Below are 16,722 nucleotides of genomic sequence, written 5' to 3'. Positions count from 1 at the left end.
TGTTGGAAGAGATTGGGTCTTCATTTAGGTTTATACCACCATCCGACTCATACTTTCAGTTTGCACAGCTATCTAGCCCGAGTGGCAAATGTAATGAAAGTGAAAAGATGTCAAAGAGAAGTTTCTGTGTTTGACAACTTGGTGTGGCTGGGGATGGAGACCTTCCCTTCTGGCTTGTGTTCAAAATGGAGAATCTTAGGATTTTACTGATCTCTCTTTATAAAAAAATGCATCCAAATTTAGAGGCTAATCATCCAAGAGAACTCAGCCACCTTCGGGCTTCTGACCTTCATAGAGGGATGGTTTGGCACCACATGATGGCCTAAATACAAGAGCTCACAGGATCTCAGACCTAGAATATTTTGTTAGGATGTAAGGAAACTGGCTAAGCAAATCATCATTTGCCAGTGTAGTGAAAAAAAATAAACAGATGATTGTAAAATTCTGGAGCCATCAAATCCTGATTTCCAAGTATTATTGGAAATAAGAAGCCTGGTTATTCACAAATGAATTTAGAGCAGGCCTGGATACTGTCCCATGTACCCTAAATCTATGGTTCTGGAAGTGTGGTTCTGGCCCAGCATCATCAGCGTCACTTGGGAACTGATTTGAAATGCAAATTCTCAGTCCTCACTTCAGATCTGCTGAATCACCCCACATGGGAGTGGAGCCCAGTGAGGCTTCTGTGTTTTAATAAGCAGATGATTCTGATGCTTACTCAAGTTTGGGAACCACTGCTCATTGTAAAATCCTTTCCTTTGATGTAAGATATATCCCAACTGTCCCTCCATCTGCCCTCCACACACACACACAAAGCAAAAACTAAATTACGGTGTTTGGGGATGCACTTGGGTAATACAAATATGAAGAAAAGTAAGGAAATGATTACTGTAAAATCAGGAGAGTGGTTACTTTTGGAGAAAAGGGAGGGAGATATGGGTTGTGTAGGAAGGGGCACATGAAGGGCTTCTGGGATAGAAATGTTACCCATTTCAAGGAGTGTGGGATCACTCACTATGTGTCCAGCATGTGCTTTAGGAAGGCAGAGACAATGCAAATATGATGGCTGGGATGGACACATTCACACCCCTAGTTCCAGCACAGAGTAGCAGTGCTATTCTTTTCATAAAAGTAGAGTCTCAAACAAATGAAACCCAGTAAAATATAGTGGTTTTCCCACACCAGCAATCAATTTTCCAATACTTTGAACATCAACAGTTGTCTGACATTTTTCTCTAATTTAAATATGATTCTAATTACCTGGAGTTAGTGTCAGATTCCACAGATTTAAGAGCTCAGTCCCATAAGACTGTGTGATCTATGTATCTCCTGGCTGGGCCAGCCATGCCTGGGGATGATATGACATGATAAGATGGATGCTGGCTTCACTATACATAGATTTGGTGGGAACCCCTTATTGGGTTACTTTGCACCCAAGATGGAGAGAGGGGCAGGGAAAGTGTGGAGCAGAGTGAGGTGACTCCAAAGACCAGCAGCAGTTTGAACTCAGCAGTCCTTGGAGAAAGACGTGTGTTCAGTGATGGAAGCAGATATTGAGGAGTCCACCTTAACCATTCGCTTTGACTTATTTCTATCTCCCATCCGGCTGCTACTTAATCCCTTGGCGCTCCTAGCCTGGTAGTATCTTCAGAAATGGAGATGCAGGGTAGTGTTGCAGAAAGAGCACTAGACTAGGGGTCAGGGCTTTCATCCCAGGTTTGCCGCCTGACTTGAGTAAGTTCACTCCCTTCTCAATGCCCGTGACATTAGACCAGACCATATATAAGCAGATTATAGTAAAAACACGCACAGGGCTGGAATTGGAATTGGAAGGATAAAATACCTCTAAGGGCATTGGATGTATTTCCCATAATGCAGATATTATATTACAGATCTATAACTTCATTGAAAAATAAAGATGATAGAATGAAAATGTATTTGGTATTATTTTATCATAATTTTGTAACAGGAGTTAATCTTTCTTGTATCTATTTCTTTAGTGAGAGAAGTGGAAGTTACTTTTCCTAGTGCCAGGGTAGAAAATGGCTACGTGGACTTCCCCAGGGGAGTTTTCCCTTAGGAGGATACATATCAATTTACACTGTAGAAGACAGGTAAGTAAAGGGTGAGGAGCCCTGAATATCCAGGGAAAGATGAAATAGAGAGGCCCTTAATGTTTGGAGAGTTGGGGGGTAGGGGATAGATGGTGGAAATAATGCCGCCACTCCACCTCTTGGGGATCACTGGAGTGAAAGGACTGAGAATTCTGTAGACAGTGAAATCCATTCCGACTCAGAGATTCAGGGGCCAGCTCTGCGTGTACAGAGACTAAAAGAGCTGGGTTGAAAGGGTGGCCATATGAGGGCCTCTGACAGAGCCGGGTGCTGCGGGACACTGTCCCTGAAGAGCCCTTATGGCTCCTTCAGAACAGAGCATGCTATGGGCTCCTCACAGCAGAGGAATCATTTTAAGGTGAACCAACTGGTCTTCAACAGCGACACCATGTGGCTGAAAGAAGTAAAGACAGCACTGGACTTGAAAGATCCAGGGTCAGCCTGCACCCAAAGGAACAGTGAGTGGGTGTACGTAGGTCAGGAGGAAGACTGACCTTTTTATTACTAGACTAGGTAAGGACTACAGTGATTTTGTTTGGTATTTGTACTTTGAGTTTTGGGAGCAGTTCATACTAGTTAAATACATTCTATGATAAATGTTAAAAATAGATTTTACATTTCTGGAAATCTGTAACTACAATGTTTTGACTTTTGCAGGTTTTGCTGGAGCCTCTGAGCATCACACTGCAGACTACTGAACACAAGCATTGTTTGGTTTCCTCTTTCACTGCATGGTGTCCAACCTGTTTTTTGAAAAGGAAGAGGGAGAATGGAGGACTCAATTTTTGAATTTCAAATGAAATTACACCGGGGTCATTACATTTTTCTCTAAGGTACCTTTCAGCTCAAATGTCTATAGTTGTATATGGAACTTTTTAATGTTTTAAGAATCTCCTGGAAAAGTTATTCATGCTACTCACTGTGGACTTCTAGTTGATCAAATGTCTCATTTCGCTTCCAGCTGAATAGCACAGTATTGGTTTCTCAAAGCATTTATTTGTAAATGTATTAGGAATAAGACTGTGTTAACTAGTCAAATGGGTATAGTCCACGTGGTTTAGAGTGTCATTCATTCAAACAAATAGGTAATGTGTGAGTCCCACTGTGTGTCAGGCATTGTTCTGGTCATGGAAGATAGAATGGTATAGAACAGAACATGGCACCTCCCTCAAGGAGTCTTCCTGGCTAGAGAGAATCACCAGATGCTCTAAGAGCAGAGGGGAGGAAGATCTGAGCCAGTCTCAGTTGCCAGCACTGATTTTGAGGGGCATAAAGGCACAGATAGATGAATGCCAACAACCAAGCATAGAACCAGCCCATGGAATCAATAATTTACATGTAGGCAGGGCTGCTCAGAAATTGTAGTTGAGAGTTGGAATCAAGACTACTTGGGTTTGAATCCCAATTCCACCACTTAGCAGCTATATAATTTCGGGTATGTCACTAAAGCCCCAAGTATCCCTAGTTCCTTACCTGTGAATTGGAGAGAATACCTACCTCAGGAGAAGTTTAAATTAGAGAATATTGGTAAAGTGTAATGCTGAGCAGCATTGATGTATAAATTGAGCTTTATTTTAATAATAATAATAAATCAAAAATTTGTAGACCAATCAGATCATCAGTGAATTTTTGTTATATTTGAATCAGGATTGACCCATTTAATAAAGACTTGCTGGTTTAGACCAGATGAGATTTACCATATTTCTCTAATGCTCTCGATATTGACCTTGACTGCATATCAGAGTCACCTGAAGAATCTTAAAGCTGATACCTGGACTTCAACCCCAGAGTCTGATGCAGTCAGTCTGGAGTATGCTTTGGGCTTCAGCGTTTTTAATCATGCAGCCCAGGTCTAGCTGAATATGGAAAGTGAGCAGATCTGTCCTTGGGTCACAGGCAACCAAGGCAGTTACTGATGACTTTCCCCTTATATACCTGCATTCTGAGCTAGAAGTTTTATTGGAAACAACCAGTGGGAGAGGGAGTCACCTCCACCAACTGGTGCTAAAAATTGACAGAGGCACCTGTACTTCTAACCCCATGAGGCATTTGTTAGTCCTAACTGTACCAGGATGTGTTCCTCAGCCAGCAGCTATGGGATGCCTGGAATAGATGCAGTTAGAAAGGTGGATTCCAGGGACAGCTTTGCTATAGCCCAGGCAAGAGACTATCGACAAATCATTCTTCCTGCTTCATCTCGGTTTTGTTATCTGTGTCTGTTTATGGAGACGAGAATATTTCCGTATGCCCATAGACCTGCTCTTAGGTCCATGAGTTATGCTGGTAAAGCACTTTGCAAGCCATAAAATACTGTATGAATGAAATAAAATACCCAGTAGAGATTTGACATTGCACTTTTTGAAACTAAAAACTGCTATTTTGTATAGTTTCTGCTGTCCAGAGCTAAGTTTTTAAATACCTTATACAAAGCTGTGATGATTGAGACCATTTTCTATAGCAATTCTATGTCCTAGGTTTCACAAAAACAAAACAGCAGTGAATTCTATTTTCTATTCTGATCAATAATTTATCGTGATAAACCTTTTGCAAAACACCATCTAAGGTGTGGGCCTACAGGGTAAAATGACTTCTTTTTTTTTTATGGAAAAGTAATTACTGTAATGAGTTTTTGTTATGTGTGAGGCTCCGTAAAGGAAATCTAATTCAAATGGAGTCAGAGAGCTGAAGGTAGAGCCCTCAAACCAAACCTCTGGCTGCAGCCCTTGTATTCCCAACAGGAAGAAACCTATACTTTACAACCCCAGCAGGAAGAAAGATTTTCACCTTACGTAGCAACAGCCAAGCCAATGAGAGACTGTTGCAATTCAGCCAATGAATTCAGCAATTCAGCCAATGAGAAGACACTACCCTTTGAACTCCCAGTTTATTCAGATGGACTTTTTTGTTTATAACAGCCTCTCCCAACTCCCCCAACTTTCCTCTATAGAAGAACATTCCTCTCCTTTGTTCTCTGAACTTGGAGTATGGTTTTGGCATACCTTGCCTGTCCTGAGTTGAAATTCTCTGCTATTCCCAAATAAACCCATTTTTTGCTGGTAAAATAACTGTCTTTTTTTTTTTTAAAGTTAACATATGCAAATATAAAACACCTGGAGCCATACAATTTTATTGAGGATAAAAAGTAACCAGAATTCAAATTAAGGGTTCTAATTAGTAATGTAAATTAGCAACATAAATTACTGAGGTTTTTTTTTGTTTTGGTTTGGTTTTTGGGATTTTTTTTTTTTGTAGAATTATTTCCTTTCAGGTTATGGAGACGTTAGAGAACATTTATTTTTCTTAAAAAACACAATTCAACTAAGTAAATTTTAAAGATCTTACTAACTTTATTCAGAGATTCATGAACCCGGCAGCACCCAAGCTACCAAATAAAAAGGAGCCCCGAGTAGTTGTACAATTCAAGAGGGCTGATAGACGAAAGTGAGCAGGAACAGAAAGTTACACTGGGCAAAAGCAGATTGGTTATTGCAAGGTTACCTTCCTTACAGCTAAGGGACGTGTTGGAGCTGGGTCAGGTTAGCTGCGCTGAGCAGACAAGCACTGATTGGTTGACCTGGGCCTTTCTTTTTTGGGAGGGCTGAACATAGAAACTTAGTTAAAAGTTTTGGTTTGCTGACATCAGACTGAATGTGAGTGACTCCACCTTGAGCCCAAACTGGTCACATTACCACCTTCCTAAATCTGATTTGGACTGCCTAGCAAATACGCATTGTTGTATGTTCTTCCAGAGCTGTGTGTGCTGTGCTGTGAGCAGCTAGATGCCGATGTGGAGCTGGTAGGTAGGGACCACTGGAGAAATCTGCAGGCTGATCTCTTAATCTCATGCTGCAGGACAAGGTTATATGAAAAAGACAACTTTTCTATGGAAAAGTTAAAAGTATGTTGAGAGGCAGCCTAAAGTACAGATTCCATCCAGAGTCACATTGCCCCCTTTGAATCCCAGTTTCAATTTTTACAAAGTGTGTGACTTCGGGCAAGTAATTTAACCTCTCTGTGCCTCAGTTTCGTCTTCTATTAGATGGAGGTAATAGTAGTAACTACATCATTAGGTTGTTATGAAGATTAAATGAGTTAATAAAGGTAAAATGATTAAAACAGTAGCTGGGACATAAAAAACATCATGTAAGTGTTAAGTAAAATACACTTTTTAACACAGTGTTACAGCATCTGTAATTTACTCTAAGGCATATTGGTATAGACAAACTATAGGAATATAAATAAACTTTATTCTACATCTTCGTGGTGAAAAATTAACAATGAAATGCCCAATTTGAGAATCTACTTTCCGAGGATGGTTAGAGCAGAGCTTTGAATATTGCCAGATAAATCTATATCAGAAGGTAAGTGATTTGATTTAGTGTTAAAAAGAAAAAAATAGCGGGGTGCCTGGGTGGCTCAGTTGGTTAAGCGTCAAACTTTGGCTCAGGCCATGATCTTGTGGTTCCTGATTTCAGCCCTGCGTCCGGCTCTGTGCTGACAGCTCAGAGCCTGGAGCCTGCTTCGTATTCTATGTCTCCCTCTCTCTCTGCTCCTTCCCTGTTCATGCTCACTCGTGCTCTCTCTCTCTCTCTCTCAAAAATAAACATTTAAAAAAAAGAAAAAAATAATAAATGATGGTAACAGCAAAAAAGCAATTTGTGGAATAATATGCTTCAACACTGTCATTTACATTTATTCAAATGTACTGTCAAGTACATTTATTCACTCAACATATATTTATTAAGAATCCACTACATTCCAAGTACAGTGAGAGGCGTGAGATACACATTGGTCTAAGATGGACGTGAAGCCTGCCCTTTGGGGCTTCAAGATGAGACCTAAAGGATGAGGTGGTGCCCACCAGCCAAGGCAGGTGGGGATAGAGTTCCAGGCAGTGGGAACAGCAAGGACAGGACCTGAGGGCAGGATACTCAGCAGGTTTGGGCAAACGAAAGGCAACTTGGGTGGTCGGATAGTGGGGGGCAAGAGGATAGCAAGCAGCAGATGACTCTCTGGGAGTGTTTTGCTTGATCTTCCCGAAGCACTGGACCTATTGAACCTTGAAATTGTATCCCCCTTGATTTCCACGTTGCCTCTACCACTTGATTTTCTCCCTTCTTATACAAGGTTGAATAGTGTTCCCCAAATTCATATCTACTCAGAATATGACCTTATTTGGAAATAGGGTCTTTGCTGATGTAATTAGGCAAATGATTACATGGATTACATGGATTACATGGATTAGAGTGGGCCCTAAATCCAAGGATAGGTGTTCTTATAAGAGGCCCACGTGAAGACGCATAGAGAGATGAAGGCCACGTTATTACAGAGCCAAGATTGGAGCAATGCAGCACAAGCCAAGGACCGCCAAGAATTGTCACCACCACCACTGCTGGCATATAGGCATGGAACAGTCTCCCTCAGAACCTCCGAGGAACCAAACCTGCTGGCACCTGAGTTCAGACCTCTAGTTTCCCAAACTGTGAGACAGTAAGTTTCTGTTGTTTTATAACACCTGGTTTGTGGTAATTTGTTATGGCAGCCCTAGGAAACTAACATACATCTCTTCGACTGTACATTCTCAGTCCTTTTCCTGGTTTCTCCTTCCCGTTCATACCCTTGGTGTCATCCAAGGCTTCTATCCTTGTTGATACTCACTTCTTACATCCTGTCCTTGGCACCTATTGGCAAACAGCCTTACTCTCCACCCAAGGCAAACAGGAAAGAAGTCTGGGAGTTAGCCAATAGGGTTTCTTCTATTTCAGCTTCCACATTCGGTTAGTCACCAAGTCCCATGAACACTGCACTCTTTTTAAAAATTATTTTTCAAGAAGAATGGGTGGGTAATACTTGCATGTGATTTTAAAAGATATAACATGAATAGATAAATACACAGACCAATGGAACAGACTAGACATTCCAAAATAGATCCAAACATATATAGAAATTTATTAAAGAATAGAGATAGTCACTAGAAAAAAATATTTACTTAAAAAACTGGTGTAGGGGGCGCCTGGGTGGCGCAGTCGGTTAAGCGTCCGACTTCAGCCAGGTCACGATCTTGCAGTCCGTGAGTTCGAGCCCCGCGTCAGGCTCTGGGCTGATGGCTCAGAGCCTGGAGCCTATTTCCGATTCTGTGTCTCCCTCTCTCTCTGCCCCTCCCCCGTTCATGCTATGTCTCTCTCTGTCCCAAAAAAAAAAAAAAAAAAAAAAAAAAAACTGGTGTAGGGGGGGCACCTGGGTGGCTCAGTCAGTTAAATGTCTGACTTTGGCTCAGGTCATAAACTCATGCTTTGTGGGTTCAAGCCCCACAGAGGGATCTGTGCTGACAGCTTACAGCCTGGAGCCTGCTTCGGATTCTGTGTCTCCCTCTCTCTCTGCCCCTCCCCACTCGTGCTCTGTCTCTCCCTCTATCTCAAAAATAAATATTAAAAAAAAATTTTTTAATGGTGTAGGGACAACTGGATTGCCATTTCAAAAAAAGATAAAATTAAATCTTTTGTATTTTTTTAAATTTTATTTTTTATTTTTTAAAACTTACATCCAAATTAGCATATAGTGAAACAATGATTTTAGGAGTAGATTCCTTAATGCCCCTTACCCATTTAGCCATCCCCCCTCCCACAACCCTCCAACAACCCTCAGTTTGTGCTCCATATTTATGAGTCTCTTTTGTCCCCCTCCCTGTCTTTATATTATTTTTGTTTCCCTTCCCTTATATTCATCTGTTTTGTCTCTTAAAGTCCTCATATAAGTAAAGTCATATGATATTTGTCTTTCTCTGACTAATTTTACTTAGCATAATACCCTCCAGTTCCATCCATGTAGTTGCAAATGGCAAGATTTCATTCTTTTTGATTGCCGAGTAATACTCCATTGTATATATATACCACTTCTTTGTTATCCATTCATCCATTGATGGACATTTGGGCTCTTTCCATACTTTGGCTATTGTTGATAGTGCGCTATAAACATGGGGGTGCATGTGCCCCTTCGAAACAGTACACCTGTATCCCATGGATAAATGCCCGGTCATGCAATTGCTGGGTCATAGGGTAGTTCTATTTTTAGTTTTTTGAGGAACCTCCATACTGTTTTCCAGAGTGGCTGCACCAGTTTGCATTCCCACCAGCAGGGCAGAAGAGATCCTCTTTCTCTGCATCCTTGCCAACATCTGTTGTTGCCTGGGTTGTTAATGTTAGCCATTCTGACAGTTGTGAGGTGGTATCTCATTGTGGTGTTGATTTGTATTTCCCTGATGATGAGTGATGTGGAGCATTTTTTCATGTGTCAGTTGGCCATCTGGATGTCTTCGTTGGAGAAGTGTCTATTTGTGTCTTTTGCCTATTTCTTCACTGGATTATTTGTTTTTTGGGTGTTGAGTTTGATAAGTTCTTTATAGATTTTGGATACCAACCCTTTATCTGATATGTGGTTTGCAAATATCTTCTCCCATTCTGTCGGTTGCCTTCTAGTTATGCTGATTGTTTCCTTCACTGTGCAGAAGGTTTTTATCTTGATGAGGTCCTAATAGTTCATTTTTGCTTTTGTTTCTCTTGCCTCTGGAGACGTGTTGAGTAAGAAGTTGTTGTGGCTGAGATCTAAGAGGTTTTTGCTTGCTTTCTCCTTGAGGATTTTGATGGCTTCTTGTCTTACATATAGGTCTTTCATCCATTTTGAGTTTCTTTTTGAGTTATTATTTTCTTACAAGAAAGTGGTCCAGGTTCATTCTTCTGCATGTCGCTGTCCAGCTTTCCCAGTCCCACTTGCTGAAGACACTGTCTTTATTCCATTGGATACTCTTTCCTGCTTTGCCAAAGATTAATTAGACATACATTTGTAGGTCCATTTCTGGGTTCTCTATTCTGTTCCATTGATCTGAGTGTCTGTTCTTGTGCCAGTACCATACTGTCTTGATGATTACAACTTTGTAGTATAGCTTGAAGTCTGGGATTGTGATGCCTCCTGCTTTGGTTTTCTTTTTAAAGATTGCTTTGGCTATTCAGGGTCTTTTCTCATTCCATACAAATTTAAGGATTGTTTGTTCTAGCTCTGTGAAGAATGCTGGTGTTATTTTGATAGGGATTGCATTGAATATGCAGATTGCTTTGGGTAGTATTGACATTTTAACAATATTTGTTCTTCCTACTCAGGAGCATGGCATCTTTTTCCATTTTTTTGTGTCTTCTTCAATTTCTTTCATAAGCTTTCTATAGTTTTTCAGTGTATAGATTTTCCATCTCTTTGGTTAGATTTATTCTGAAGTATTTTATGGGTTTTTTTTTTGTGTGCAACTGTAAATGGGATCGATTCATTGATTTCTCTTTCTGTCAATTCATTGTTGGTGTATAGGAATGCAACCGATTTCTGTGCGTTGATTTTATATCCTGCAACTTTGCTGAATTCATGAATCAGTTCTAGCAGTTTTTTGGTGGAATCTTTTGGGTTTTCCATGTAGAATATCATGTCATCTGCGAAGAGTGAAAGTTTGACCTCCTCCTGGCCAATTTGGATGCCTTTTATTTCTTTGTGTTGTCTGACTGCAGAGGCTAAGACTTCTAATACTATGTTGAATAACAGTAGTGGCAGTGGACATCCCTGTCTTGTTCCTGACCTTTGGGGGAAAGCTCTCAGTTTTTCCCCATTGAGGATGATATTAGCGTTGGGTCATTCATATATGGCTTTTATGATCTCGAGGTATGATCCTTCTATCTCTACTTTCTTAAGGGTTTTTACCAAAAAAGGATGCTGTAAAAACTAAATCTTTATCTCATACCATGGACCAGAATAAATTCCAAATGAATCAGTAATCTAAATGCAAAAAAAAAAAAAAAAAAAAAAAAAAGCATGAAAGAAAACATAAGCGGGTTTGGAAAGAACTTCTTAAAGCTATAAAACAAGATCCCAAAGCAACAATAGAAAATCTTGATAAATTCAACTATATATATATATATATATACACACACATATATATGTATATATGTTTTATACACATATATATGTATATATATACACATATATATGTGTATACACATGTATATATGTTTTATACACACACACACACATATATATATATGTATATATATATATATGTATATATATATATACATATATATATACATATATATATATATATGGGTTTTTTTGGGGTTTTTTTTGGCAAGGCATACAACATCACAAAGAAAGCCAAAAGGCAAATGACAAATTGGTGGAAAATACTTGCCACTTACATTGGGACTAATCTTTTTAATATATAAAGAGTGCTTAAAAGTAAAAAAGAATGGAATGTAAGACCTGATAGAAAAATGGACAAAATCATAAACAGACAATATGAGAAAGGGATATACAGTTGACCCCTTTTTTTTTTAATGATTATTTTTGAGAGAGAGAGACAGAGTATGAGAGGGGGAGGGGCAGAGAGAGAGGGAGACACAGGATCCAAAGCAGGTTCCAGGCTTCAAGCTATCAGCACAGAGCCCTCTGCGGGGCTCGAACCCATTAACGGTGAGATTATGACCTGAGTCAAAGTGCCACACTTAACCGACTAAACAACCCAGCCACCCCATAGTTGACTCTTAAATATGTAAAAAGATGTTGACATTTACTCAGAATAAATGCAAATTAAAATTATACAGAGATATAATTTCTCACCTATCAGATTGACAACAATTCAAAAACTTGGTAATATACTCTGTTGGTGAGGCTATGGTGAAATAAACACTTCCATACAATGCCCATGGGACTGCAAAATGATACAGACCCGGGTGAAGAGAATTGGACAATTCTTAATAATAATTATGTTTTTACCCAGGAAAACCACTTACAGGAAATTACCTTGAAAGGGAACTTTCATAAATATGAAAGAATGTGTGTACAATATTCCTCATTACAATATGACTTGTAATAGTAAGATAGTGGAAACAATCCACATGACCACCAATAAATTAAACTGTGGTACAGCTACAGGAGTACTATGCAGTCATAATTTAAAAAATATGAAATATTTCTATAACCTGATATGGAGTGGTTTCCAGTATGATATTATTAAGTGAAAAAAATGAGGTGTAAAAAACAAGGAAACATAAAATAAATATATATATATTTATATATATACATACATATAAATATTTATTTATATATGTACACATATATATGTTTTTGCTTATTTTTTGCAAAAAAAAAAAAAGGGAACACAAGAAGGATAAAAGCAAGACTAATGAAAATATCTACTTCTGGGGATGGTAGGAACAGAGTGAAGAAAAGGGATGGGAGTGGCATTTCTTCCCTTTTTATATTGTTCTGATTTTTGAACCAAGTAAAAGTGGTCCATAAAACAATTCAATAAAATGTAGTAAAAAGATTTTTTAAATCAAAACCTAAAATCAAACATAAAAAGAAGCAAATGAATCTCTATCAAATTACTATCAAGAGTTCTTTGCACTCCCTTTTGTTCTCATGTGTCTTAGTAAAGATGTACAGAGGACTGTATTCAAAGTTACTTGAATTGCCCTGTTCTGTACTTTACACAGTACCATGATTGCCCATCCTTGGTGTCCTTAATTGTAAAGAAAAAAGGAGATTACAAAACATCTAAACTCTACTTCATAGATTTAAGATGGTATTAACATTAGAATTGAGATTCTCAAGCTATTTTGTATATACAATATTGTAGAATACAGCAAAAAGGTAAATATGTGAATGCAGTTAGGGGCCAAGATTTTCAGAGTGGTCATGTAGAATATTCTTGGTCTTAGAAGATGCCTACTGAAGTTTTTCCAGTGAAGTTCATGATGTCTACAACTTTCTTTTAAATGATTCGGAAATAAAAAACACGTGAGAAACATAGAGCAAAGAGAGCAAAATATGAGCAATTGATAAATCTAGCTGAAGAATAGTGATAGAATTATCTTTGGATAATTCTAATTTTTTCAATTTTTCTAAGTTCAAAATTGCAATAAAAATTTTAGAACAAGCAATATATCTCATTGGTATTTTATAAAACACGTTTTGCTATTAACTCTAATCAGAAATACATCATTTATAGCAATAAAAGTAAGCTAGATTTTTGCTCCATTAAGAATCAGCAGGGGTGCCTGGGTGGCTCAGTCCATTGAGCATCCTACTTCGGCTCAGGTCATGATCTCGCATATGACGAGTTCAAGCCTTGCATCAGGCTCTGTGCTGACAGCTCAGAGCCTGGAGCCTGCTTTGGATTCTGTGTCTCCCTGTCTCTCTGTCCCTCCCCCCACTCATGCTCTGTCTCTCTCTGTCTCAAAAATAAATATAAACATTTAAAAAAATTTAAAGAATCAGCAGTAAAATATCAAGGGCTTAGAAAATCAAAGGTTTATTTCTTGTTCATGCCATCTACCCATCACCCAGTCTGTGCAAGAGGAGAAAGAGAACTGTGGAAGGTCTCCCACAAATAATGAATTGCTTGACTAGAAATGGCACACACAATTCATTAATCACATGACCTAACTCACCCCTATAGGGAGTGAGACATTGGGAAATATCCGATGAGCAGTATAAATGATTATCACCTCGCTCGTTCACTATGTTTCATGCCACAGTAAACATTGATAGATGTGAGAAATTAATACAGTGTAGAGATTAAGAACACAGGTTCTGCAGCCAGATTACCAGTTACTAGCTCAATCACTTGCTAGCTAATCTTGGGCAAGTTACTTAATCTCTTTGTGCCTCATTTTTTTCAGGTGTAAAAATTGGGCCTAATAATAAGTAACTGAGGAAAGATTAGGTAAGTTAACATAGTTAAAGCATTTAGAACAATGGCTGACATATAACTATCATCAACATTATTATTTTATAGTATGAAACTCAAGATAATACATTAAAGAAATTTCGCAATGTCCCTCCTCCAAAGCAAACAGTGCAAAGATTTACAGTGAAAAGTGAGTTACTCTCTCACATCTGAGCCTCATCAATCAGTTTTTCTCCCCAGATATGATTGTTACCAGCTGTGGCATTTATTGGCTGGAATTTATTGCCTTCCAGCTCCAATCTCCTCATCATCTCTCTGCTTCTGATAAATGAAGCATCTTTCCTTGCCCCCTGACAGAATGTTAAGCTTTGCCAGTAGAGGACACTGGTGGGACTCTGGAGGAAAGATGGGCTTCTCTTCCTGGTTCTGGTGGGTTTTCTGTTCTTGCACGTGTGGCTGGGAAGGTGTGTGGGAGACCCAGTGATGGTGGGGGCCCCAGCTGGCTTCCCCAGGGCCAGCTCAGCAACGCTCCTGTAAGCAGTTTATTTCCTGGCAGGTTTCCACCTCAGCCAACTAGTGGCCCAGCCAGCTTCTCATCAAGTTCAATAGCACTCTCCGTGGCAGTTTCCCAGAGAATTCCATCAGTAACCCCCAGCAAGTGATTTCTTTCCTACCAGCTGCAGACGACTGGTTCCTCACTGGAGGTATTTCCAGCTTGTCAGCCCTGGATTGTCAACCAGCTCTGACTCAAGACAACCCAGCAAAATACTGCACCATGGCAGGGAAGGGGCTTCTTTTCTTTTCTCCAAGGAGGTCTCTGGGTCCAGCCTTGAGGCTTCATCCTCCAAGTTCCTTCCTTTCTTGGGAACTCTTTCTCAGCTCTAAGAGTTCCCTTATTATCATTTAGTAAACTACCTGTAAATAACCACTTTTTCTCCAAGAACAATTTTGTGATTTATTCAGAAGACTGGCTTCCAGATCACTGTGGACAAGACCCAACTTGGCTGGAAGACCCAGTCCTTGGCAGAACCACACGGACAGCTCAGATGGCCAAATTTTATTCTCAGAAAGGATCAGAGATGAAAATACTCTGATTTCCCTAACGCCTTGTTTCAGTAGCCAGGAGGGTGTAACTCTCATATTGAAAAGCAAATCGTTTCAAGAAAAAAATTCCACTATAGGGAAGTTCTATAATATATGCAATTATGTCATGCAAATTCAACAATAGGCATCCAGCAGAATAGTAAAAACAATAATAACATAATAATAAGAGAAAATACCGGATAAATGAATGAAGGTGCCAGGCAAGCTTTTACGTGCCATTCTTCTCCCAGCGTGGACCTGGAGGCCATTCTGTAAGCCTCTGCCTCTGAGTGCCTCTGTGCCCCAAGCATGAGTCCAGTGCTTAAATATCTACTGTTTTCATATATCTTCTAAAAGCTGGCCAGCTTCTTCATCTGGTGTTCAACTGAACAAACAATAACCTTCTCCAACACCATAGAAAACCTGGCTGCTCTGGACTAATGGAAAAAACACAACAGTCTCCAATTTAATGTCTCTCAAGCGTTTTCACAGGTCATTTCTGACCATAGAAATGTGTGTTCCTCTCCAGAGTTCCACGAACTATAGAGCTGCCCTACCACATCAGATAGGACTACCCTGGAGCCTCAAAGCTGACCAGAATCAGGTTTGGTCCATATTGTCAAGGCAAATATTTTCTGGAAGCCAGGACTAACCCTATGACTGGGTTCAGTAGGGGCCACCATGGAGGTAAGATTAAAGGCAAGTCAATCTTAACCATGCTATACCCCTTTTCTCATTCCCTTGACACTTGCACCCTGTAAAAAAAAAAAAAATGAAAAGAAAAAGCCCTAGAGAAGACATTTTTAATCTGATTGTGCTACCTGAATGAGATAGCTCTTTAATCCTCAGTAGACTAGCAACGATCAGTTTATTCCCTTAGCCAACAGCCCGCTAAAGATTGGGGGTGGGGATTCACAGATCCGGAAGGCTCAGCATCTTGGGGAACACCGAATCAGTTCTTGCTCTCTCTCAGCTTCTTCCCCACTGTATACAAACTTCCACTGCCCACAGCATGATGTCCAGTTTCAAGAATCTTTGTCTGCTGGACCAGGATGAGCTGAGTCCCCCAAGCAGGGTCTGGTTCTCACTCATCTGCAGGTATGCCCAGCACTGAGCACAGTTAATGGCACATAAGCCAAATGGAGCTCATGAATGAATGGCAACTGAGTGAAAATGTAACCCATAGAAAACACAGGCACCATATGTGCAAGTCTTGGTACAGTCTCATGTCAAAGTAAAAAAAAAAATTAACTGGAGAGCCCTTTATTATTTTTTAAAGTTTGTTTATATTGAGAGAGAAAGAGACAGCATGAGTGGGGAAGGGGCAGAGAGGGGGAGGGAGGGAAAATCCCAAGCAGGCTCTGTGCTGCCAGAGCAGAGCCTGTTGCAGGGCTTGAATCCATGAAACCGTGAGATCATGACCTGAGCCAAAACCAAGAGTCAGATGCTTAACTGACGGAGTCACCCAGGCACCCCAACTGGAGAGCCCTATAGATCTTTGCTAAGTTTCTCAAGGAATACCAAAAAACTCTGTTTATAATGTAAAACAAACTTATGAACTTATATCTCACCTCCATGGCAGCTGGCCCCAAATCTCTCTCAAATTACCCCCGATTTTCTTAACTTTCCTCATTCCCTTCCCAAGTCCCTTTCCAAACACAGCTTCCACTCTTTCCTAGAAGTACAGAGTAGCTGCTTAAAAACGCAAGCTCTGGGGCTTACCTTGATGGTTTCAAATTTCTGTCACCATTTAACTGGAACAGGTACTTGGCATGTGGTAAGTGCTCAATAAATGCAACT

At 39.8% G+C, this 16,722-nt stretch overlaps 1 long non-coding RNA gene across 1 annotated transcript; it reads left to right on the top strand.

The window, feature by feature from the left end:
- The first annotated feature begins 1,459 nt into the window (after nt 1-1,459).
- Nucleotides 1,460-16,175, top strand: LOC131511995 (uncharacterized). Its single transcript, XR_009261864.1, has 3 exons — nt 1,460-2,114; nt 2,772-2,947; nt 15,452-16,175. It is a non-coding gene; the product is annotated as an uncharacterized LOC131511995 (long non-coding RNA).
- Nucleotides 16,176-16,722: the final 547 nt, after the last annotated feature.

The sequence above is a fragment of the Neofelis nebulosa genome, chromosome 5 (assembly GCF_028018385.1).
Source record: "Neofelis nebulosa isolate mNeoNeb1 chromosome 5, mNeoNeb1.pri, whole genome shotgun sequence".
Classification (NCBI taxonomy): domain Eukaryota; kingdom Metazoa; phylum Chordata; class Mammalia; order Carnivora; family Felidae; genus Neofelis; species Neofelis nebulosa.
This window is presented reverse-complemented; position numbering and strand designations above follow the sequence as displayed.